Source organism: Schistocerca serialis, chromosome 7, assembly GCF_023864345.2.
Source record: "Schistocerca serialis cubense isolate TAMUIC-IGC-003099 chromosome 7, iqSchSeri2.2, whole genome shotgun sequence".
Taxonomy (NCBI): Eukaryota; Metazoa; Arthropoda; class Insecta; order Orthoptera; family Acrididae; genus Schistocerca; species Schistocerca serialis.
In genome coordinates this window covers 213140364-213164564 of record NC_064644.1, presented here as the reverse complement: position 1 = coordinate 213164564, position 24201 = coordinate 213140364, and the positions used below count along the sequence as shown (strand labels likewise).

The following is a 24201-nucleotide window of genomic DNA, read 5'->3' as shown; positions in this document are numbered from 1 at the left end:
GGATTTGACTGTGGTTTCGATATGACAATATAAATTGTATTTCTATGATCTCTACCTTGGTACAAAATGTGTGATCTACACAACCTAGGCAATTAGGTGGAATGACAATGGTCATTTTTTGTACGAGAACGAATTACCTCCTTGACTGGGCTATAACATCATGTCTTTATAAACTTCACAGTTCCATCAAATTCAGTTTTAACTATTTCTGTAGGGAAACTGCAGTCCTCCAATGTATCACAGCACCCGTTGACATTTATACATAGTTTCAGGAATAGATCGAAATATTTTTGGAAGAAAACAACATTTCGCTTGAGGGCACCAGTATTGTTTAGTTATGCACTTTTATTTATTTTTGACAAATTCACTTTCTAAGAACAACTGTAACTGGTATCGACCCACACTGGCCGTCTTAAAATGCCACATTAGGAAAAATCAGAAGACCTATATTAAGACATTAAAACAACTAAAATATTTCTTTGCTAGATCTACTTCTGAGTTTAGTAATGTACAACTGAAATATTCTTGGTACAGACCTATGGGTCATGGGCAGCATTTGGTGAACAAACATTCATGCATTGTCAGGCTCAACACAATACCAACAATTAAGGTTCAAATGGTTCAAATGGCTCTGGGCACTATGGGACTTAACATCTATGGTCATCAGTCCCCTACAACTTGGAACTACTTAAACCTAACTAACCTAAGGACATCACACAACAATTAAGGAATTACATTGGCACAGCTGGGTGTACTTTCATTTCCCTGCTCATTGCACTGGATGTACGCATTCTCCATATGACAAATATTTACTTGTGAAAACAATAAAACAGGTCAAAGTTTGAACAAAAGTTTAATCAGTTATTCGCAAGGTATAAAAATAGAGTGCAGGTCGTTAAACTAATAAAACATTATATAAAACAGAATAAAGTCTTTATAATAAGCAGAACAAAGGAGCGATAATTATGGTACATATTTCTGATGGTTATGGTGTGTGAGCTGTTAGTTGTGCACAACACTGGCCATAAGCTCAGAAGCGGGAGGACGCACCCCAGACGACAAAGATGGCATTCTGCTGCAGATGGCAGGCACTCCTTTTCCAGCTGTGAGGTGATTACGTTAGCTGGGCAGATGACCGGGGGTGAATAAGTGGCCCAGATGGCTCAGTTAAGCACTTAGACACAGAGAGGCCCCATAACCAACTGAACAGTGCATGCAGGGCAAGTGACTACCTCAGCTGAAAAGACTGTCATAAATATTAAAATATGCATCTCTTGCAAACTCATTCCGCTCAGTGGGGACTTTGTCCGATCTCTTCTGTATCATAACCTCCACTTCTTGTAAAATCCAATCGTTAATTTTTTTCAGCTTTGCCCAAAATATGCAATTATTCGTCAATGTGTCTCCTTCGGTATGTAAGCTCAATGCTGTTTTATTGCTGGCATAGCTGTGTTCCTTAAAACTCCAGTCAAAAGACCTATATGTCTGGCCAATACAGCTTTTCCTGCAGTTACAACGTGTTATTTTATAGGGCCCAGATTTTCCAAATTTATCATTCTTACGCAAGTTATAACACAGTGATGTCCTGAAGGCAATTTTAACCCAGTTTCTCCGGAATGTTTGCTCAATGTCATTTGATGGTTTGCCTAGATACCTCATAGCAACGTACTTTACCTTAATTAAAACAGGCTACATGTTGTTTATTTCTCTTCTTTACATTCTTTTAAATTTTGTTACATATGTCGTACAGATATTTTAATATTTACGACGATCTATTCAGTTGAGGTAGTCGCCACACCCTGCATGTAATGTCCAGTTGAAAATGGGACCTACCTGAGACTCAGTGCTGCATTGTGCCATCCGGGCCACAAATTCACTTCTGAGCATCTTCCCAGCTAATGCAAACACCTCACAGCAAGAACACCAATGCCTCTTGATTGCAGCAGAATGCCGTGATTGTCATTCACGCCACGTTGACTCTTCTGAGCTAATAGCCAATGACGTAAACATCTAACACCTTGAAGTGCAGCGCCCTCAGCCATCTGAAATATTTATTATAATTATCGCTCGTTTGTTTCTCTTGTTGTCAACACTTTGCTCTGCTTTAAATATTTTACTACTTTAACAACTTGTACTCTGTTTGTGGATTTTATGAGTAACTGACCAAACTTATATTGCAACTTTTATATATTTTATTGTTTTCTCAATTAAAGATATACCTTATAAAGGACGTGTGTATTAATGCAAAGAGGGAGGAAAGAAAAGTGCGCTTGATTGTTTCAGCATAATTCCTTGATTCTTGGTATTGTGTTCAGTCTGACAATGCATGAACATTTCTTCACGAAATGCCACCCATGGATGATAGGTATGGTCAATATGCATTTTAATTATTCATTACTTAACCCACAAGTAGACCTAGAAAAATATTTTTGTTTTAATATCTCAATATAGGTTTTTTACTTTCTTCCTTTTGTAGTACCTCAAAATGGCCAGTGTGGGTCGAAACCGATTATGATTCTTGATTAAGCCAAAACTGGAGATGTTGTTGTTGTTGTGGTCTTCAGCCCAGAGACTGGTTTGATGCAGCTCTCCATGCTACTGCAAGCTGCTTCATCTCCCAGTACGTACTGCAGCCTACACCCTTTTGAATCTGCTTAGTGTATTCATCTCTTGGTCTCCCTCTACGATTTTTACCCTCCACGCTGCCCTCCAATACTAAATTGGTGATCCCTTGATGCCTCAGAATATGTCCTACCAACCGATCCCTTCTTCTAGGCAAGTTGTGCCACAAACTCCTCCCCAATTCTGTTCAATACTTCCTCATTAGTTATGTGATCTACCAATCTAATCTTCAGCATTCTTCTGTAGCACCACATTTATCTTCTTGTACAAACTATCTATCGTACATGTTTCACTTCCATACATGGCTACACTCCATACAAATACTTTCAGAAACGACTTCCTCGCACTTAAATCTATACTCGATGTTAACAAATTTCTCTTCTTCAGAAACGCTTTCCTTGTCATTACCAGTCTACATTTTATATCCTCTCTACTTCGACCATCACCAGTTATTTTGCACCCCAAATTTCAAAACGCATTTACTACTTTAAGTGTCTCATTTCCTAATTTAATTCCCTCAGCATCACCTGATTTAATTCGACTACATTCCATTATCCTCGTTTTGCTGTTGCTGATGTTCATCTTATATCTTCCTTTCAAGACACTGTCCATTCCGTTCAACTGCTGTTCCAGGTCCTTTGCTGTCTCTGACAGAATTACAATGTCATCGGCGAACCTCAAAGTTTTTATTTCTTCTCCATGGATTTTAATTCCTACTCCGAATTTTTCTTTTGTTTCATTTACTGCTTGCTCAGTATACAGATTGAATAACATTGGGGAGAGAGTACAACCCTGTCTCACTCCCTTCCCAACCACTGCTTCCCTTTCATGTCCCTCGACTGTTCTAACTGCCATCTGGTTTCTGTACAAATTGTAAATAGCCTTTCGCTGCCAGTATTTTACCCCTGCCACCTTCAGAATTTGAAAGAGAGTATTCCAGTCAACATTCTCAAAAGCTTTCTAAGATAAGTCGTAAGGTCAGTATTCCCTCACGTGTTCCAATATTTCTACGGACTCCAAACTGATCTTCCCCGAAGTCAGCTTCTACCAGTTTTTCCATTCGTCTGTAAAGAATTCATGTTAGTATTTTGCATCCGTGACTTATTAAACCGATAGTTCTGTAATTTTCACATCTTTCAACACCTAATTTCTTTGGGATTGGAATTATTATATTCTTCTTGAAGTCTGAGGGTATTTCGCCTGTCTCATACATTTTGGTCACCAGATGGTAGAGTTTTGTCAGGACTGGCTCTCCCAAGGCTGTCAGTAGTTCTAATGGGATGTAGTCTACTCCTGGGGCCTTCTTTAGACTTTGGTCTTTCAGTGCCCTGTCAAACTCTTCACGCAGTATCATATCTCTCATTTCATCTTCATCTACATCCTCTTCCATTTCCATAATATTGTCCTCAAGTACATCGACCTTGTATAGACCCTCTATATACTCCTTTCACCTTTCTGCTTTCCCTTCTTTGCTTAGAACTGGGTTTCCATCTGAGCTCTTGATATTCATACAAGTGGAAGTGGTTCTCTTTTCTCCAAAGGTCTCTTTAATTTTCCTGTAGGCAGTTTATATCTTACCCCTAGTGAGATAAGTCTCTACATCCGTACATTTGTCCTCTAGCCATCCCTGCTTAGCCATTTTGCACTTGCTGTCGAGAAACATGTTAATGCGTACTATCCAACAGGCACATATTCAAGCTGAGTGCATTTATGTGAGGCGTCTGAAAGGGAACTAAAATTGTTTGTGCATCGTGTCAGGCAGGTGAAGGTGTACACCCCCTGGGTCTAGAGTATATTTATGTATTCTCAGAAACGCTTGTGTTAGATCTATTGAGATAGCAAGTGACTACTTCCCTGAAGTGTAGATGCATACGTTGGTGGGGCTGATGCCAGGGCACTCTCGATGGGTCTTTCGACAGTTTGCATGCAACCTCTGAGCTGGGCATAGCCCTCTGGTGTGAGCTAGTAGTCAGCCAACACCTCTTGTGGGGCCCCGTGTGAGACAAATGCAGTGCATAGTGACCATGTGGCATTGTCTGCAGTGATTGTTAGCTACTAGGAAGTGTTAGCGCCCCGCAGACGTCTGTGTAAATGTTTAAACGCGGAATAAAACATTCCTAATTGTTTTAACAAATAGAACACCTCCTTCCTAATCTGATAATGTTACACACATATCTGACGGCGATGGTGGCGGAGAAGGTGTAGCCCCGTTGCACTAAATTGTCTTAAAGCATTAAATACAGAGACTTTACACACAAGTGTACAGCTCCAAAGTGTGCGTCATAGCTGTCTAGGTTATGGGGGAGGAGGATTGCTGGGAAAACCCGGTCAAAGTTCAAAATGGTTCAAATGGCTCTGAGCACTATGGGACTTAACAGCTACGGGCATCAGTCCCCTAGAACTTAGAACTACTTAAACCTAACTAACCTAAGGACAGCACACAACACCCAGTCATCACGAGGGAGAGAAAATCCCTGACCCCGCCGGGAATCGAACCAGGGTACCCGGGCGTGGGAAGCGAGAACGCTACCGCACGACCACGAGTTGCGGACCCGGTCAAAGTAGGTCAGGGGAGTGGGGAGGGGGGAGGAAATCGTCTCCTCATCCACTACTACTGTAGGTACTCAGTCCTAATATCGGTTGAATTTTGTATGATTATCACGCGTTGCTGATTCTAAGTGACTGTCACAGTGTCATACGAAATGGTAAACTGTCTTGAAATTTCAGACACTGCACACTGCAGAAAAATGTTCAGTGTGGGTGGCTGGAAATCTGAGGTATTAGGTTTAGTCATTTGTGCAGAGGTCATAGATTAGACATGCAAAGGGAGAACATCACTCCCCACCCCCTTCCTGCCGAAAATAAGTCGGCGTGTTGCGGCGGCGCGGTGCGGTTCTGCTGCTTAAAAAGTTCCACTCATCTTACGGTGAATCTCTTCTCATACGCACGCCTCCTTGAGGTTACTGAAATGTAGTTTTCAGCTGGAAAAAGCTATAGAAGAAACAGCTGCACTAAAATTGGTTTTGACTGTGCAATGTTAATAACGGTTAAATAAAAGTAAGCTTGCATACAGCAGTTACTGACAAGCCTTATTGTAAGCTGTACAAAGTCTCAAGTCCAAACGCACACATCATTCACAATATTGGCCAGTTTATGGTAATTAATATCCTTCACCGAAAGTTTAGAAACGGCTTATTTCTTTCAGAACAGCCCGCTCAAATGTTGCTATGATCAGTCCCGCGTAACAAAATATTCAAGTACGCGGGTAAGCAACACGGCAGGCGAAATTCACTTATTTAAAATGTCACCATAAGTTCTGATTTCAACACGCATTAAATTCAACTATCTTCCACACTTTACAGCACTTCTCAAATATTTTGGTACCGAAACATCACCATATTAATAATTTTCATCGGAGAACCTATCAAAATGTCTGATCACAATGAGATCCAAGCCCTGGCCCTACTCATTTCTCTACGCAAAAGAAGTTTCTAATTCCCAAAATGCGCGCGAATATGCTAATTTCTGATTGGGAGGGAAACGTCATAGCCAATGAATGGGAAAGAAGCATCAAACCCGCTTAATGCCTCGCATATGTACGGAAAGAATCAAAATTTGTCACTGAATCAGAACAATAAATTAACATAAATAAATTCTGAAAATCCGCAAATAAAAAATTAATTCCCTCTTAACAAAACTACTTTAACGAAATCGTGACATATTTCCTCAGCACCATAAACGAAACAGTTTATAACCAATTCACCAGTACGAATGATTCACACACACATATCATTCTCGAACAATCCTCACGAGACTAGTTACTTCAATTTATAGTATAAGAGCTTCACATAAAACATTATTTCACATTCACACCTCCATTCACTCATAACCGTGCACAATTATAATAGTAATTAATAAACATTAGTAAGGTGGCTATGATTTCGCACCTTACAAGCACTCATCCAAATACTTTGCCGTGAACTACAACACAATTAGATATCATTTGATAGTTTGTACATCGTGTACATGAGTATTTAAAGGAGATTGACATTGTCACGTACGCCTCATAAGTAATTGTTAACGCTTATTGCCGGAGTGTCTTTATTATCATAGTAGTAGAGGTTGGAACGGCCGTAGAAATGAAACGGCAGGCGGAACTCAAGCCCTGGGTGGAAGGCAGACACAGGTGTGTTGGTCCTGCTTAAACACAGGAAGTGGCAAGAGGGACCTTGTGACACCTAAGTGATGGGGCACAATAGAGTCGCGACGGGAATGATTATACTTCAGAAACTACGAAAATCTTGGACGCAGCTGAAAGGAACGAGGAAGCGTCACCTCGGAAAGCATGCCGGCTGGGCTATTTTCCAAGGATTTTTATTCAGATGTATACCATTGTACGAGTATAGGTTTTTCCTCGCAAGCTTTCCGCGCTGGACGACAAAAGACTAAAATAGGGTTGGTCGGCGTTCAGAAGAATCTGTAGAGAGGGAGAATAGTTCGTGGTTTCGAGAATATGATTCGTTTTCGAAATTACGAGGGTGGGGAGTCGAGTCTTGCTGGGAGGCCAGTGGTGGAGAGACGAGGTCTTCCGTTGTGAGCGCTGCGTGTGATGGTCGCTCGATATCATCATTGTTGGTACAGACGGACTTGCTGTCCCTGCTCTCAGGACAGTTTATACGAGGGCAGTTCAATAAGTAATGCAACAAATTTTTTTTCTCGGCCAATTTTGGTTGAAAAAACCGGAAATTTCTTGTGGAATACTTTCAAACATTCCCGCTTCGTCTCGTATAGTTTCATTCACTTCCGACAGGTGGCAGCGCTGTACGGAGCTGTTAAAATGGCGTCTGTAACGGATGTGCGTTGCAAACAACGGGCAGTGATCGAGTTTCTTTTGGCGGAAAACCAGGGCATCTCAGATATTCATAGGCGCTTGCAGAATGTCTACGGTGATCTGGCAGTGGACAAAAGCACGGTGAGTCGTTGGGCAAAGCGTGTGTCATCATCGCCGCAAGGTCAAGCAAGACTGTCTGATCTCCCGCGTGCGGGCCGGCCGTGCACAGCTGTGACTCCTGCAATGGCGGAGCGTGCGAACACACTCGTTCGAGATGATCGACGGATCACCATCAAACAACTCAGTGCTCAACTTGACATCTCTGTTGGTAGTGCTGTCACAATTGTTCACCAGTTGGGATATTCAAAGGTTTGTTCCCGCTGGGTCCCTCGTTGTCTAATCGAACACCATAAAGAGCAAAGGAGAACCATCTGTGCGGAATTGCTTGCTCGTCATGTGGCTGAGGGTGACAATTTCTTGTCAAAGATTGTTACAGGAGATGAAATATGGGTTCATCACTTGGAACCTGAAACAAAACGGCAATCAATGGAGTGGCGCCACACCCACTCCCCTACCAAGAAAAAGTTTAAAGCCATACCCTCAGCCGGTAAAGTCATGGTTACAGTCTTCTGGGACGCCGAAGGGGTTATTCTGTTCGATGTCCTTCCCCATGGTCAAACGATGAACTCTGAAGTGTATTGTGCTACTCTTCAGCGTGTTCGTAGGCACAAAAATCTGAACGAACTTCTCCTTCTTCATGACAACGCAAGACCTCACACAAGTCTTCGCACCCGAGAGGAACTCACAAAACTTCAGTGGACTGTTCTTCCTCATGCACCCTACAGCCCCTATCTCGCACCGTCGGATTTCCATATGTTTGGCCCAATGAAGGACGCAATCCGTGGGAGGCACTACGCGGATGATGAAGAAGTTATTGATGCAGTACGACGTTGGCTCCGACATCGACCAGTGGAATGGTACCGTGCAGGCATACAGGCCCTCATTTCAAGGTGGTGTAAGGCCGTAGCATTGAATGGAGATTACATTGAAAAATAGTGTTGTGTAGCTAAAAGATTGGGGAATAACCTGGTGTATTTCAATGCTGAATAAAGCAACCCCTGTTTCAGAAAAAAAATGTGTTGCATTACTTATTGAACTGCCCTCGTAGTTAGATCAGCTAGGCACTGTACTGTTGCGAACCTATACGATTCTGGACTTCAGCCCCGGATTGGATGTCGTCGTTGAGGACGCAGCGTTCAGTAATTGAGAGCACTTCCTCGGCCTATACTTAACGTTGAGACGTTGTCTGAAATCCGTTCTTGTGGCTGGGAGTTCGCGTTTCTCGTCTGTAGAACTCAGAGAGGAGAAGACAGTATTAGAGTATATTTGTCAGAGAACCGCCTTCTGCCGTCCTAGTGTTTGAAAGAGTTTATTTGTGGCTGGAGTTCTTCCATCGTCGCAGACGAGTACGAGAAACATCACTTCGACGCACCGGACGCAGTAAATACGGTGATATCGCAAATTGCTTCAGTTTATTAGGGCTATAAAAGCTAAACAGCTGTGATCACGTCAGTTTATTTCCACTGAAGTTCCACAGCATCACAGATCATCTTTGAAATTAGTGTCTTGTAGTGTTTGGTACATAGATGATGTCAATCATTTCGCGTTATTGATATTAGACCGCGCAGTCATAATACAGGATTAGTTGCCTTGATCATTCATTTGTGTTTAGATTATAATTCATGGAATTAAGAGATCCTAAGATCTGCTTCAGGGGGTAGTCAGACAGGGCCAAGTCTTCATTTTAGAGTTTATTATTTTCCGTTGCGCACATTCATTTTACACCCGCCTGGAGTCGCATCTTGGACAATTAGACATTAAACAAACAGAACCGCAAGTATACTCTACGGTATTCTGACTGCAGCTCAAACAGTGCCCGTCAGCTAGTGACCTCTACTAGACCACACAACAACTACATACTCCCGTGTATCTGATGCCACCTGCCCTGCGCGTCACTCATATTACGTGTCTGTTACGATGTAAGTAAGGTGCTGCGCCTCGGTGTCAGCTTGTCAGATGCAGCTTACGTCGCAATATGTGTATGAAACTACAGCTTTACTTACGTGCATTTGTACTTGTGCCGAGTCACTGTAAAAAGCTTCCAGTTGTTCGACTGCTTTTATCGCCTCGGCGTGACACAGCGCTTCCCCCTCTCGGGATCTCGCGATATCACGGCTCGTAAACAAGCGGCGATAGCGGCACGTGCTAACAGCCGACACTCGTCTGCAGTGCTCCGTTATCTGCCAGGCGGAAGGCAGCGCACGCTTCAGGGCCCAGTCTTCCTACAGTTGTCAACAACTTCAACGTAAGTCACTCACATACCACCGGCAACATTGTGTTTATGCTTCATATTATAAATGCTAAAAGATCCAATTAGGTCCCACGAGTACAAACGTTATATTCATTTACTGCGACCTCCATGAGAGTTTCGTCTTTTTATGATCGTAAAGAACCGCACAAAGACACGGACAAAATGTATACTTGTTGTAATCATTGGCAGCTATCTTTAAATGTGGGTAAACGTAAGATACTGCCTATAACGAAGAGAAAGAACGGTACCGTATCTGATTGCGAGGCTAATGGTGAAAACCTTGAGCACCTTACACGATACAATACACGTATATAGGGCTAGATACTAAGAAGTGGTATGTTATGAAACGATCACATAAAATCAGTGTGACGGAACGCGAATGACAGACTTAGACTTGTTGGAAGGGATGATCTGTATTCCAAGAAGACTCCGTGAACCTTATTGCGCCCGCCACCATCGTATATCTTGCTTAGAGAGAGTGAGAGTAAGATAAGAGAGATTGAGGCATATACATGTTTAGGCATATAGACATCACACAATATGCAAATGTACACTACTGGCCATTAAAATTGCTACACCACGAAGATCACGTGCTACAGACTCGAAATTTAACCGACAGGAAGAAGATGCTGTGATATTCAAATGGTCAGCTTTTCAGAGCATTTACACAAGGTTGGCGCCGGTGGCGACACCTACAACGTGCTGACATGAGGAAAGTTTCCAACCGATTTCTCATACACAAACAGCAGTTGACCGGCGTTGCCTGGTGAAACGTTGTTGTGATGCCTCGTGTAAGGAGGAGAAATGCGTACCATCACGTTTCCGACTTTGATAAAGGTCGGATTGTAGCCTATCTCGACATTGCTGCTCGCGTTGTTAGCAGAATATGGAATCGGTGAGTTCAGGAGGGTAATACGGTACGCCGTGCTGGATCCCGTATCACTAGCAGTCGAGATGACAGGCATCTTATACGCATGGCTGTAACGAATCGTGCAGCCATGTCTCGATCCCTGGGTCAACAGATGGGGACGTTTGCAAGACAACAACCATCTGAACGAACAGTTCGACGACGTTTGCAGCAGCATGGACTATCAGCTCGGAGACCATGGCTGCCGTTACCCTCGATGCTGCATCACAGACAGGAGCGCCTGCGATGGTGTACTCAACGACGAACCTGGGTGCATGAATGGGAAAACGTCATTTTTTCGGATGAATCCAGGTTCTGTTTACAGCATCATGATGGTCGCATCCGTGTTTGCCGACATGGCGGTGAACGCACATTGGAAGCGTGTATTCGTCATCGCCATACTGGCGTATCACCCGGCGTGATGGTATGGGGTGCCACTTGTTACACGTCTCGGTCACCTCTTGTTCACATTGACGGCACTTTGAACAGTGGACGTTACGTTTTAGATGTGTTACGACCCGTGGCTCTACCCTTCATTCGATCCCTGTGAAACCCTACATTTCAGCAGGATAATGCACGGCCGCATGTTGCAGGTCCTGTACGGGCCTTTCTGGATACAGAAAATGTTCGACTGCTGCCCTGGCCAGCACATTCTCCAGATCTCTCACCAACTGAAAACGTCTGGTCAATGGTGGCCGAGCAACTGGCTCGTCACAATACGCCAGTCACTACTCTTGATGAACTGTGGTGTTGTGTTGAAGTTGCATGAGCAGCTGTACCTGTACACGCCATTCAAGCTCTGTTTTACGCAATGTGCGGGCGTATCAAGGCCGTTATTACGGTCAGAGGTGGTTGTTCTGCATACTGATTTCTCAGGATCTATGCACCCAAATTGCTTGAAAATGTAATCACATGTCAGTTCTAGTATAACATATTTGTCCAATGAATACCCGTTTATCATCTGCATTTCTTCTTTGTGTAGCAATTTTAATGGCCAGTAGTGTAAGAGGAAAGAAAATAGGTCATCTTGGTGTGACGTATTCTCCGTGTCCTCAATACAATGTTATGCGGTATAAATGGGATGATTTAAAGTCATGTCCCCTCGGACAAGGCTACATCAGTGATTCAGTAGTCGTATTCAGGGATACGACAGGGACGATCATCCGAAAGTCAAGAGACCATGGGCTCTAAAATACATACCTTAAGAGCTATGAGCACTTATTTACGTTCGATTCTGTGAAACGAATCTTTTCTAGTGCAAGGTCTTTGCTTTCCATACTTTCGGAGGATGTAGTGAGGACCAAAACAAGAAAAAAATGTCTAGTAACCATAGACTAAAATGCTTAACTTATTTAGTAGAACTTATTTAGTAGAACAATTATGTTTCGTAGTAGCGAAGATGAAGAAGTGTTCCTAGCATTTTAGAACCTATGTTTACTGCACTTTTTCCTTATTTTGGTCCATATTACCATTTCTCAAAATATGGAAAGCAAAGAGCTTCCAATAAAAGAGACTTGCTTCTCAGTATCGAAGATGAACAAGCTCTCGTATCACCTAAGGCATCCATTTTAGAGCCCATGTTAACTAGATTTTGTGCTTCGAATCACCTAAGGCATCCATTTTAGAACCCATATTGACTAGATTTTGTGCTTCGAATGATCGTTTTCTCATATCCCTGAATACCATTTCGTCCTGTGGAGCAAGACTATTAAATCACCAAAATATACACTCCTGGAAATGGAAAAAAGAACACATTGACACCGGTGTGTCAGACTCACCATACTTGCTCCGGACACTGCGAGAGGGCTGTACAAGCAATGATCACACGCACGGCACAGCGGACACACCAGGAACCGCGGTGTTGGCCGTCGAATGGCGCTAGCTGCGCAGCATTTGTGCACCGCCGCCGTCAGTGTCAGCCAGTTTGCCGTGGCATACGGAGCTCCATCGCAGTCTTTAACACTGGTAGCATGCCGCGACAGCGTGGACGTGAACCGTATGTGCAGTTGACGGACTTTGAGCGAGGGCGTATAGTGGGCATGCGGGAGGCTGGGTGGACGTACCGCCGAATTGCTCAACACGTGGGGCGTGAGGTCTCCACAGTACATCGATGTTGTCACCCGTGGTCGGCGGAAGGTGCACGTGCCCGTCGACCTGGGACCAGACCGCACTGACGCACGGATGCACGCCAAGACCGTAGGATCCTACGCAGTGCCGTAGGGGACCGCACCGCCACTTCCCAGCAAATTAGGGACACTGTTGCTCCTGCGGTATCGGCGAGGACCATTCGCAACCGTCTCCATGAAGCTGGGCTACGGTCCCGCACACCGTTAGGCCGTCTTCCGCTCACGCCCCAACATCGTGCAGCCCGCCTCCAGTGGTGTCGCGACAGGCGTGAATGGAGGGACGAATGAAGACTGAAACACGTATGTAACGCAGCAGCGATGGCGAGGCATTGTAGCATCTGTGACCAGAGAGTATGCGCTTGACCGCGCGAGTGTTGCGAGCGGTTCTCAGTCAGTAGTAGTCTTTGCGAGTTAGTTGTCGCTATGCAGAGTAGCAGTTCAGTCGTTGCGAGTCTGTAGCTCTGTCTAGTTGAGAGCAGTACTCAGTCTGTAGTCGTCATGCAGAGCGGTCGGTCAGTAGTAGCAGCCCAGTGCGGTTGTGTGATGTAGGCGGTCGGCAACAATGGTCAAGATGAGGAATAAGGTATACTGTTAATTAATATAATCATTAGATAATGAAAAATTTTATTTATTGTAATTATTCTCCAACAAGTCTCCCAATAATAATTTTTTTATTTCAAAAGCATTTTCTCAAAAGTTTAATTTTTTTGAACTAAAGATCTCGTTGCACTTCCCATTTCATTCCACTTCTTTTTGAAGAAAAATTTCACTAGAATTACAAAAAAAAAGGAGAATATTATTATTTGCAATGTAGTTCCTCCAAGTGCTGCGCAACAACAAGAGCGGATATGTGACATCCATTTATTCTGAGGTAAGACTTTAATTCTGATTGTTTTTACACAGGGCCAAAAACCGATATTTCGGTTTAATTGAATTTTCTTGTCACTGAATGGACTTTAATTTTTTGAAGGATTTATAATTGAGTCAGATTGCGAATTTCACATTTGTTGCGATTGTCAGTACATTTCATTGTGGGCAGGTTACGGTTAGCGCAATGTCCATTAGCATTCATAATTAAATATTGTCGTGTTTCTTTCTTTCAAATTTTTGTGGGGAGGTTACACTCGGCTCCCATTGGTATTAAGTATTGTCGCCTTTTTTCTTTTAAAATTACGGTGGGGAGGTTACACTTGGCGACCCTGCCAGGATCGTATTTCGTTGAGAGTCTTTTGAGCAACAGTCAGATATCTGCTCTTATTTGCTTAAGTATAATTAGGATTTAGCGCAACGCTTTTAATAATATTGTGACTTTCTCTCTACAGGTCAACGGCAATTTGTTGCTTTGTTGTATTTGTGTGTTGCTTTTGCATTGTGTTGATTTGTTTTGTGAAAAATTTTGACTATTGTAAAAATGCCGCGAAAGACTGTGAATAGTGTATCGCGAAGTATTGTGAATGAAATTACCGACTCAAACAGCGTGACCGATAGTAATTATGACACGCAGTGTGATGATGACAATCCTGCGTTCACTAACAATCAGTGCAATACAACCATTAATGATGACTTTCACCTTAATGATGAACAAACGAACTCAATTGTCTCGTCTGTTAACTTGACGACAATTGATGACGCAGAATGCTCTATGGTAATGAGCGCTGCCGAGTTTAACACACCCGATTTAGAAAATCCAAGTAACGTACAGGCAAATTTGTCTAAAGAAAGTGATCAGGATACACAAAGTACGACGGATTTATTTAATTCCGGAACAGTGTCTGACAATGTACATCCGACTGATAAACGTTTTTGTAAATTACAGAATGACCAAATGGTCACACAAAACGCGACAATTGTAGATACACCATCAAACAGTAGTGAGAATAAAGTAGGTAATGTTACTTTGGAACAATTTATGACAATAATGCTACAGTCTAAGAACAAAAATGACGAAAATTTCAAACAACTTAGGGAAGATAACAAACACTTAAATGAAAAACTTGACAATAATGACAAAAATTTCAAACAACTTAGTGAACAAATTACAGCCGTTGCCGCGCAGTGCCATGACACTAAGGAACAGTTGCGCGTGGAAATTGAGGCTTGTTCACAAAAAAATAGCGAAGAAATAAAGTCTGTTGCGCAAGAATTAAGGGAAATGCAAACAGCCGCGACAAATACACTCAGAGACGAAATTAGCGGAGTCGCCAAACAGTGCTCTGAAAAAGCTACACAATTACGGGACGAGTTTAGAGCAATGACGATAGAACTTTCGCGCACTATGGACGCAAAGATAGACGCGAAATTCAAACAGCAGAACACTCAGATTAACGAGCGCTTTAATCAGCACATACAGAACAGTGATACGCGTTTCCGCAGATTTATTCAGGATCAAAACAAAGTAAAACGACAAGTCATGGAAACAATCACTGCACAAAGACAAGAGGACAAACGTAAAATATTCGCGAAAGCGAAGACGTATGTAGACAATAATATTACTACAGTGTCCGACAAAATTAATACCATAGAACAATTGAACGCGGAATTACGGGATGAAATTTCTGATCTTAAAGCAAAAACGGATACACACACAGTAAATATTCAAACAGTGACAGATAGATTCGAACAACTAGATCTAACACAGGATTGCGATGTCATCAAAGCTGATGTTAAAAAACTGAGCGAAACTACGCGCAAGTTGCAAAAACAGATTAATGCGTCTGATTCTAAAACCGATGATCAGGTTAAAATACTGACTGAAAAATGTGATGAATTGGCCAGTCGTATTGATGTTATCGAAAATACTAATGACAATAAATCAGACGATACTGCACCGGTTTCTTTTATCCAAACACCTGAATTTCAAAATTTACAGCTGACAATTAATGAAATCGATTCATCTAACAACACGGTACGTCGGAAGTTGTCAAATTTACAACAAGAAGTAACAGAAATGAAAAACACTTCAGTTAATAACATACAACAGACGCCACTTTATGAACATGTGTCAGAGTCACGCAGCGCGTATAATGTGAGTAATTTACAGAGACTACGAGACGTAAAATCCGAAAAGCCACGCGACTTAAAATCTGAAAAGCTACGTAACTTGAAGTACGAAACGACACAGACGAACAGATTCACACACAAACCCGAACGTGTTATTAAACCGAGTGAGGAGAACGTAGATTTCGAGCAATTTGCATTTGTAAGCAAATGTAAAGAATTTAATAATGACAGAACACAGATACACGATTGGCACTGTATACGACAATTTATCTTTGTACTTTCACCGCTATTATCTGTAATGGAGAAACTAGCTTTGAACCTGAAGCGACAAATTGCTATTGTATTTTCATCAGCATTGCCTGTAATGATGAAACTAGAATTAACATGGATACAACTATTTGCTTTTGAATTTTTACCGCTATTGCGTGCAACGCAAAAGCTAAAATTTATTTGCAGTGCGTAATGGACCTCAGGGGATTCATTACGCTTTAATGAATATGTGCCGTAGCGAGCATAGGGCCCCGAGCTGTAGTAGTGCTGTTTCATCTTTAGTTTTCTGCACTGCTGCCTTTTCTTCTACTATCCTTTATATCTATCCAAACAGCTCTTTAACTATTGCTCTATGTAGAATTAAGAAATATTGTCCTGAAAACCCGATATGACAAATCTTTTACCGAATGTGACAATTTTCAGTAGGCACTCCAGTACCGCCGTAATTTTAATTACAGATAAAATCGTAATCATCAGTATGTATAAAATTTTGAGCAGTCGGAACCATATTTTTGTAACAATAGATGTTTTTCACCACAATAGCATGAAAGTCAGCCGCTTAGCATACCTAACCAACAATGCAGTTTACAAGGTCAACCAAACTTTAATGTTTCGCCGCGTGCACGTATAGTCCCAGCTCCAACAAATAGTAACGCATGGCAGCAAAAAAAATAACTACGTACAGACAACACACCATTTCAATTCCTATCGCAATGCGCCGTATAGAAATTACTATCATGACAGACGTAAAAAGTGATGAGCACAATTTTCAGCGTACATTTAATAACAGTCGATCTTATGAGCAGCAACAACATCAGCAACAACAAATAATCATGAATGAAACAGACAATAGGTGTCATCCATAGCGTAACACGTCAGTAAGAAATAACAGAACAGTTCATATAGTGGATATGCCACAATATTCTCCCGTAAATAACAGCACGTACGATAGAATTTGACCAGACACACTACAGATTGCATATTCCAATAACGTAAGCAATAATTTAGGCACGCAGAATCTTGTTCACGAAAATGTTATTAATTTTGACGCCATCCGACACACGTTTGCATTAAAGACAGAATCACGACGTACGTAGACGACATTCTTATTGCAAAAACTAACTGGTCTGAACACAATATGATTCTTGAACAACTGTTACAAACTTTTCATGCACAAGGACTCACAGTTAACCTCAGTAAATCGCACTTTGGCAAAACTTCTATAAAATTTCTTGGACACGTAATTTCAGCAGAAGGCATTGCACCTGATCCGGAAAAACTTCAAGCTCTACGTGACATTACTGTTCCTACAACAAAAAAAGCAATTACGCAGTTTTTTGGGCTTAATTAACTTTTTTCGTAAATTTATTCACCATTCCGCTTTAGACACGCCTAGACTATGCCAATTAACAGGTAAAAACACTATTTGGTCTTGGGATAAGCAAGCACATTTTGAATTCATGAACCTGAAACATGCTCTGTTGAATGCACCACTTTTATCGCACCCAGATCTTACCAGAAATTTTTCCATTGCCACTGACAGTTCCAACACCGCTTTAGGCGTACACGTTTTCCAGGAAATAGAAGAAGATGGCTCTATAGTAATTAAAAACATCGCATTTGCAAGTCGCATTTTGTCACCTGCTGAACGAAATTATTCCGTCACAGAACTTGAAACATTATGTGTTGTATGGGCTTTCACGAGATTTAGGCACTTTCTTTATGGCAGACATACCACAGTTTACACAGACCACAGAGCAATACAATTTTTACTTTCGGCTAAATTCACTCACGACAGGTTAAGTAGATGGAAACTTTATTTACAGGAATTTAATTTTACAATAGTTCACATTCCCGGCACGCAAAATGTTATAGCAGACGCACTATCGCGTTCTCTCGGCAACAATCAGCAAGACGTAGCAACCAACTTCTGCAAAACAAATTTCAGCGTCATGTACATTCAGCAAGTTGCTTTTGAAAACTTTATTTCATCGTCATTACAGGACATAGCACAAGAACAAAATAAAGACAATGTGTGGAAAGAAATTAAACACCTTTGGCAAGATAGAAAAAATGTTACGATTAGGAACCACTACACTGTGCGCAATGACATTCTGTTTCATCGCTCTCATCCTGACAGCAACAATTGGTTATTATGTATTCCTGACGAACTGGTTAACAAATTAATCTGGTACACTCATTTAAGTTACGCACATTACGGAGCACGAAAATGTTTTCTTATACTGAGACAGAACTGTTATTTTACCAACATGGAAAAACGTATACGACGAGTTTTAGCGTCTTGTAAAATTTGCCAGAAAGCTAAATCAGACACCACTTCACATATTCCTCCTTTATATCCCATTATACCTGTGAAATTAAGACACATGGCCGCAGTAGACATTTTTGGTCCGATTCCGAGAACTAACAGAGGTTTTTGCTACATTTTTGTCGCTGTTGAGCTCACTTCAAAATTTGTTACTTTCACTCCGTTACGCAAAGCTACTGCTAAAACTGTTTCGAAAGCATTTGTAAAACATTTTCTATTTCATGTAGGGCATGTAATGAAAGTAATTTCTGATAATGGATCTCAATTTCGTAGTAGTGTATGGACACGCATGTTACGAGCTAGAAACATTTCTCCGATCTATATATCCAAGTACCACGCTTCTTCGAACCCTTGTGAAAGATTAATGAAGGAAATTGGTAAGCTGTGCAGAATATACTGCCACAAAAGACATATTGATTGGGATACACACATACTCTCATTCCAAGATGTAATTAATTCCATTCCAAATGAATCCACTATGCTATCTCCGACTGTTATACTGAAAAACGTTGAACCACCGAACAAAATTAAAGAATTAATAGAATTCCCCAAAAATCGTCGCCTACGACACCACGGAATAATTGACATTGCGCTGAACAACATCAAACGTGCCGCAGAGCGCCGGAGAAGACAGCAAAAACAGGTTTGTACACGCCGCGACTTTCACGTTGGACAGAAGATATTAGTACGTACACACTATTTATCCAGCAAATTAAAAGGTAAGTGCAGTAAATTTGAACTTCTATACGCAGGTCCGTATCGGATTCGCAGCATCCCTCACCCCAATGTTGTACACGTCGAAACTTTGAGAACCAGAAAATCGAAAGGCAATCACCATATCTCAAACATTAAACCGTTTATTGAGTGAAACCACTGTATGATTCAACACACTATGATGCCATTTACTAATGCAATTAATTCACCTGACTACTTATTGATGATTATCGTATTTTTTTTTTTGGCAAGTGCCCGGCAAGGTAAGGTTAGCAGGTCGCTTTTCTTGTCGTTACACATCAGACCGTGCACATTTTCCATTTTTTTGTGTATATGACTGTACTCCAGTTTTGTTTGTATGCACTATGAAATAGTTAAGATATAACACACACCAGTCGACTTTGACATTTTTTTTTTTTTTTGCCTTATGACATCTCAACATCGTGACTGTTTCACATTTTTTTTGCTACTGCATTGTATTATTCTGTGTACATTTTTTCGCATTCGAACACTGTCAATGTCTTGGACATATTACGTTTCCTGTCATGTTATGCTGTATGGTTAATTGTGTCACCATAAACCAGTCATTATTTAGTGGGTATAGGATTTAAATGCAAGACATTAATCTTTGTTCATCAATTTCAGAAAGGAATGATGATTCTAAGAAATAAATTTAACATAAATGGGAATTTCACCTACGGAATAAACGAAAAGAGGATGCAATAACTTTATGAGGAAGAGTAAAGGGATCAGGATTAACAAGCATTAACAAGACTATACTATACTCATCACAGAATAGCAGTCTTAACTAATTTTTTCTTTCAGAATACAAGGTGATTGATGCAGGCTGTCAGAGAGAACTACACATCTTAGTTTTAGTGATGACATATGCTAGAGATAAGGAATAGTTGTATAATGAGTAATGAAGTGATTTTTTGCAGATGATAATGAATACGGATGAATAATGATGAGGGAAATGGTATTATGAATAATGAAGTTTTTCTTTACAGGTGATGAGGATAATGAAGTTATGATGATATGGGTATGAAGTTTTCTTTACAGATGAGGATAGTGTTGAAGTTATGCATTTATGCTACGTAGTTATTTAAGTATTTGTTGCAGTTTGCTTTGACAGCAGGTGTTACATTGCATAGTAGGATGACGGAAAGTTTTGGAAAGGACAGCTATGGAGCACATTTTATACACATTTCACTACCTGTTAATTCGAAGTTCACTACTTTTCAGCATAGTGTGCGTTTCTTCTTTCAGGTCAATAATCCGTTTTTGTAATTTTTCCAGGAGAAGTTTTTTTCATGACACTTACTAAACCTGTTACTTATTATACCTGTTCTAGTACTTGCATTTTTATATTTTTTACCCATTTGTGTTTATCATTTATAAATGTGATCACATGTACTGCCTTGTTACATAATCTTGCTACAGCTGACTCATGACGAATGACGTTACCTATCCTCATTTGCAGCAATAGGTCAAAAGCAAAAAGTATTATGCCTCAGCAATTAATTATCGATCCCAACGCAATGCATTGCTACCAAAAAAATGCATTACCAGTCCCACATAATGTCACTAGTTTATGATAATTCTGAATAATACTGATCAACTCTGAATAGCATGTCACTCGAGTAATGACCTCTTAATGAGACTATATTCAAAATAATGCTTTGTCACTAGCTAATAACTGCCACTGTTTATTGTAATGCCTGTGATTACTAATGATTTGACTGTAATTAACTGATTTTTAATAATGACTTTGTAATGATCTGAATAATACTGAATGATGAACTATGTTTTATTCTATTCAATACTTGATGGCCACTGAGTGCCAATAATTAATGTCAATCAACGAAATTGTTATTAATTATGCCATTAATTAACTCTTGTTTTCAATGTTCATACTTTGTAATTGGAAATAAATGTGATTGTTTAATAATGCTTTGTAATTAGAAGAAGGCTAATGATTCTTAATAGATTGGAATGACAAATGATTAATTAACTGTAATTAGGAGAAGGTTAATGATTATACTCTGTAACTGAAAAGAATGCGATTATTTCATAATATTTTGTAACCAGGAAAAGAAGGCTACTGATTCTATGTAAAACAATTAATGAACATTTTTCTGTAATACTACATACTTGGTACAGAAATGTTCAATAACTGGGCTATGAATGCCACGAACTATCAATGAAGACTGTAATTGTCAATATTATGTGACTTGATGTCCTTCACCTCATAAGCTGACTACCCTGAATTACTGCAATGTCCATTTGTCCTGTTTATCCCAGTGATCATGGAGCACTATATTTGGTTTTGCACTAATTCTACGTTGGTGTGCCTTGTAAGAGTGTGGTGTTGACACGACATGCTGTCCACCACCATGAGCGATGAAGACATTATTATGGTCCCACTGTTTGGTGTACCTAATGTACTGCCAAAATGAAAACATGGAACATTACTACGACAGTTCAGTGTCTTGGCTACACTGATAAATTCTGATGGGAAAAGAACTTCAAGTTGTGTCACTTGGTGTTGTACTACTGTGGAAAGATATGGACTTTCAGAGCAGCTGTGTGCAATCTAAAGTGCTACAACCATGATGCAATCCTTCCCTTTCCTATCCTGATTCTTGTCACATAAAAAAAAAAAAAAAAAAAAAAATTTTTTTTGGTAACATCATTTATGTTCATAGGTTATACATTTTTCGATTCGCTAAACTCCAGTGTGAGTACACTTATGTCACTGGTCGACATGATGTTTGCCATTATGTTTATTTGTTGTGAAAATACTAAAGACATTTTTCAGTGCATGTGCACTTTGGACATGAATTTTTTTTTGCCATTATGTTTATTTGTTGTGAAAATGCTAAAGACATTTTTCAGTGCATGTACACTTGTCAACATAATATTTTTTTTTGCCAGTCTGTTTATTTGTTCTGAATATGCTAAAGAATTTTTTCAGTGCCTGTGCACTTTGTTATCTGTCAAATAATTTGTATATACTTTTCTGATTTGCTACTATGTTTTGTACTCACATTTTGTCTTTGTCTGATATATTTTGTACTTAGTGCGTGTGCACAACATTTACTTTATGTACTACATCTAATTATTCTTGCCAGTCTGTTTATTTGTTCTGCATATGCTAAAGAATTTTTTCAGTGCCTGTGCACTTTATCTGTCAAAAAGTTTGTATATACTTTTTTCTGATTTGCTACTATGTTTAGTATTCACATTTTGTCCTTGTCTGATATATTTTGTACTTAGTGCGTGTGCACAACATTTAAATATTCTGTAAGTTGTAGGATTTTGTTAATTAAAGAAAAATTTTGCCGCGCTTGGCAAGTCCAAATGACTCACCATCGCTGCCAAATTTTTGCCCCCCGAGTGGAGGGTTATGAAACACGTATGTAACGCAGCAGCGATGGCGAGGCATTGTAGCATCTGTGACCAGAGAGTATGCGCTTGACCGCGCGAGTGTTGCGAGCGGTTCTCAGTCAGTAGTAGTCTTTGCGAGTTAGTTGTCGCTATGCAGAGTAGCAGTTCAGTCGTTGCGAGTCTGTAGCTCTGTCTAGTTGAGAGCAGTACTCAGTCTGTAGTCGTCATGCAGAGCGGTCGGTCAGTAGTAGCAGCCCAGTGCGGTTGTGTGATGTAGGCGGTCGGCAACAATGGTCAAGATGAGGAATAAGGTATACTGTTAATTAATATAATCATTAGATAATGAAAAATTTTATTTATTGTAATTATTCTCCAACAAGTCTCCCAATAATAATTTTTTTATTTCAAAAGCATTTTCTCAAAAGTTTAATTTTTTTGAACTAAAGATCTCGTTGCACTTCCCATTTCATTCCACTTCTTTTTGAAGAAAAATTTCACTAGAATTACAAAAAAAAAGGAGAATATTATTATTTGCAATGTAGTTCCTCCAAGTGCTGCGCAACAACAAGAGCGGATATGTGACATCCATTTATTCTGAGGTAAGACTTTAATTCTGATTGTTTTTACACAGGGCCAAAAACCGATATTTCGGTTTAATTGAATTTTCTTGTCACTGAATGGACTTTAATTTTTTGAAGGATTTATAATTGAGTCAGATTGCGAATTTCACATTTGTTGCGATTGTCAGTACATTTCATTGTGGGCAGGTTACGGTTAGCGCAATGTCCATTAGCATTCATAATTAAATATTGTCGTGTTTCTTTCTTTCAAATTTTTGTGGGGAGGTTACACTCGGCTCCCATTGGTATTAAGTATTGTCGCCTTTTTTCTTTTAAAATTACGGTGGGGAGGTTACAAGACGTGTCGTCTTCAGCGATGAGAGTCGCTTCTGCCTTGGTGCCAATGATGGTCGTATGCGTGTTTGGCGCAGTGCAGGTGAGCGCCACAATCAGGACTGCATACGACCGAGGCACACAGGGCCAACACCCGGCATCATGGTGTGGGGAGCGATCTCCTACACTGGCCGTACACCACTGGTGATCGTCGAGGGGACACTGAATAGTGCACGGTACATCCAAACCGTCATCGAACCCATCGTTCTACCATTCCTAGACCGGCAAGGGAACTTGCTGTTCCAACAGGACAATGCACGTCCGCATGTATCCCGTGCCACCCAACGTGCTCTAGAAGGTGTAAGTCAACTACCCTGGCCAGCAAGGTCTCCGGATCTGTCCCCCATTGAGCATGTTTGGGACTGGATGAAGCGTCGTCTCACGCGGTCTGCACGTCCAGCACGAACGCTGGTCCAACTGAGGCGCCAGGTGGAAATGGCATGGCAAGCCGTTCCACAGGACTACATCCAGCATCTCTACGATCGTCTCCATGGGAGAATAGCAGCCTGCATTGCTGCGAAAGGTGGATATACACTGTACTAGTGCCGACATTGTGCATGTTCTGTTGCCTGTGTCTATGTGCCTGTGGTTCTGTCAGTGTGATCATGTGATGTATCTGACCCCAGGAATGTGTCAATAAAGTTTCCCCTTCCTGGGACAATGAATTCACGGTGTTCTTATTTCAATT

General features: G+C 40.9%; 1 protein-coding gene across 1 annotated transcript in view; it reads left to right on the top strand.

Moving 5' to 3' along the window:
• Nucleotides 1-9744: 9744 nt before the first annotated feature.
• Nucleotides 9745-24201, top strand: part of LOC126412366 (glutathione S-transferase 1-like) — a 107828-nt gene continuing 93371 nt past the window's right edge. The window contains exon 1 of the mRNA XM_050081933.1: nt 9745-9818. The gene's annotated coding sequence lies outside the window, so the exon portion shown is untranslated. The remainder of the gene's footprint in view (nt 9819-24201) is intronic.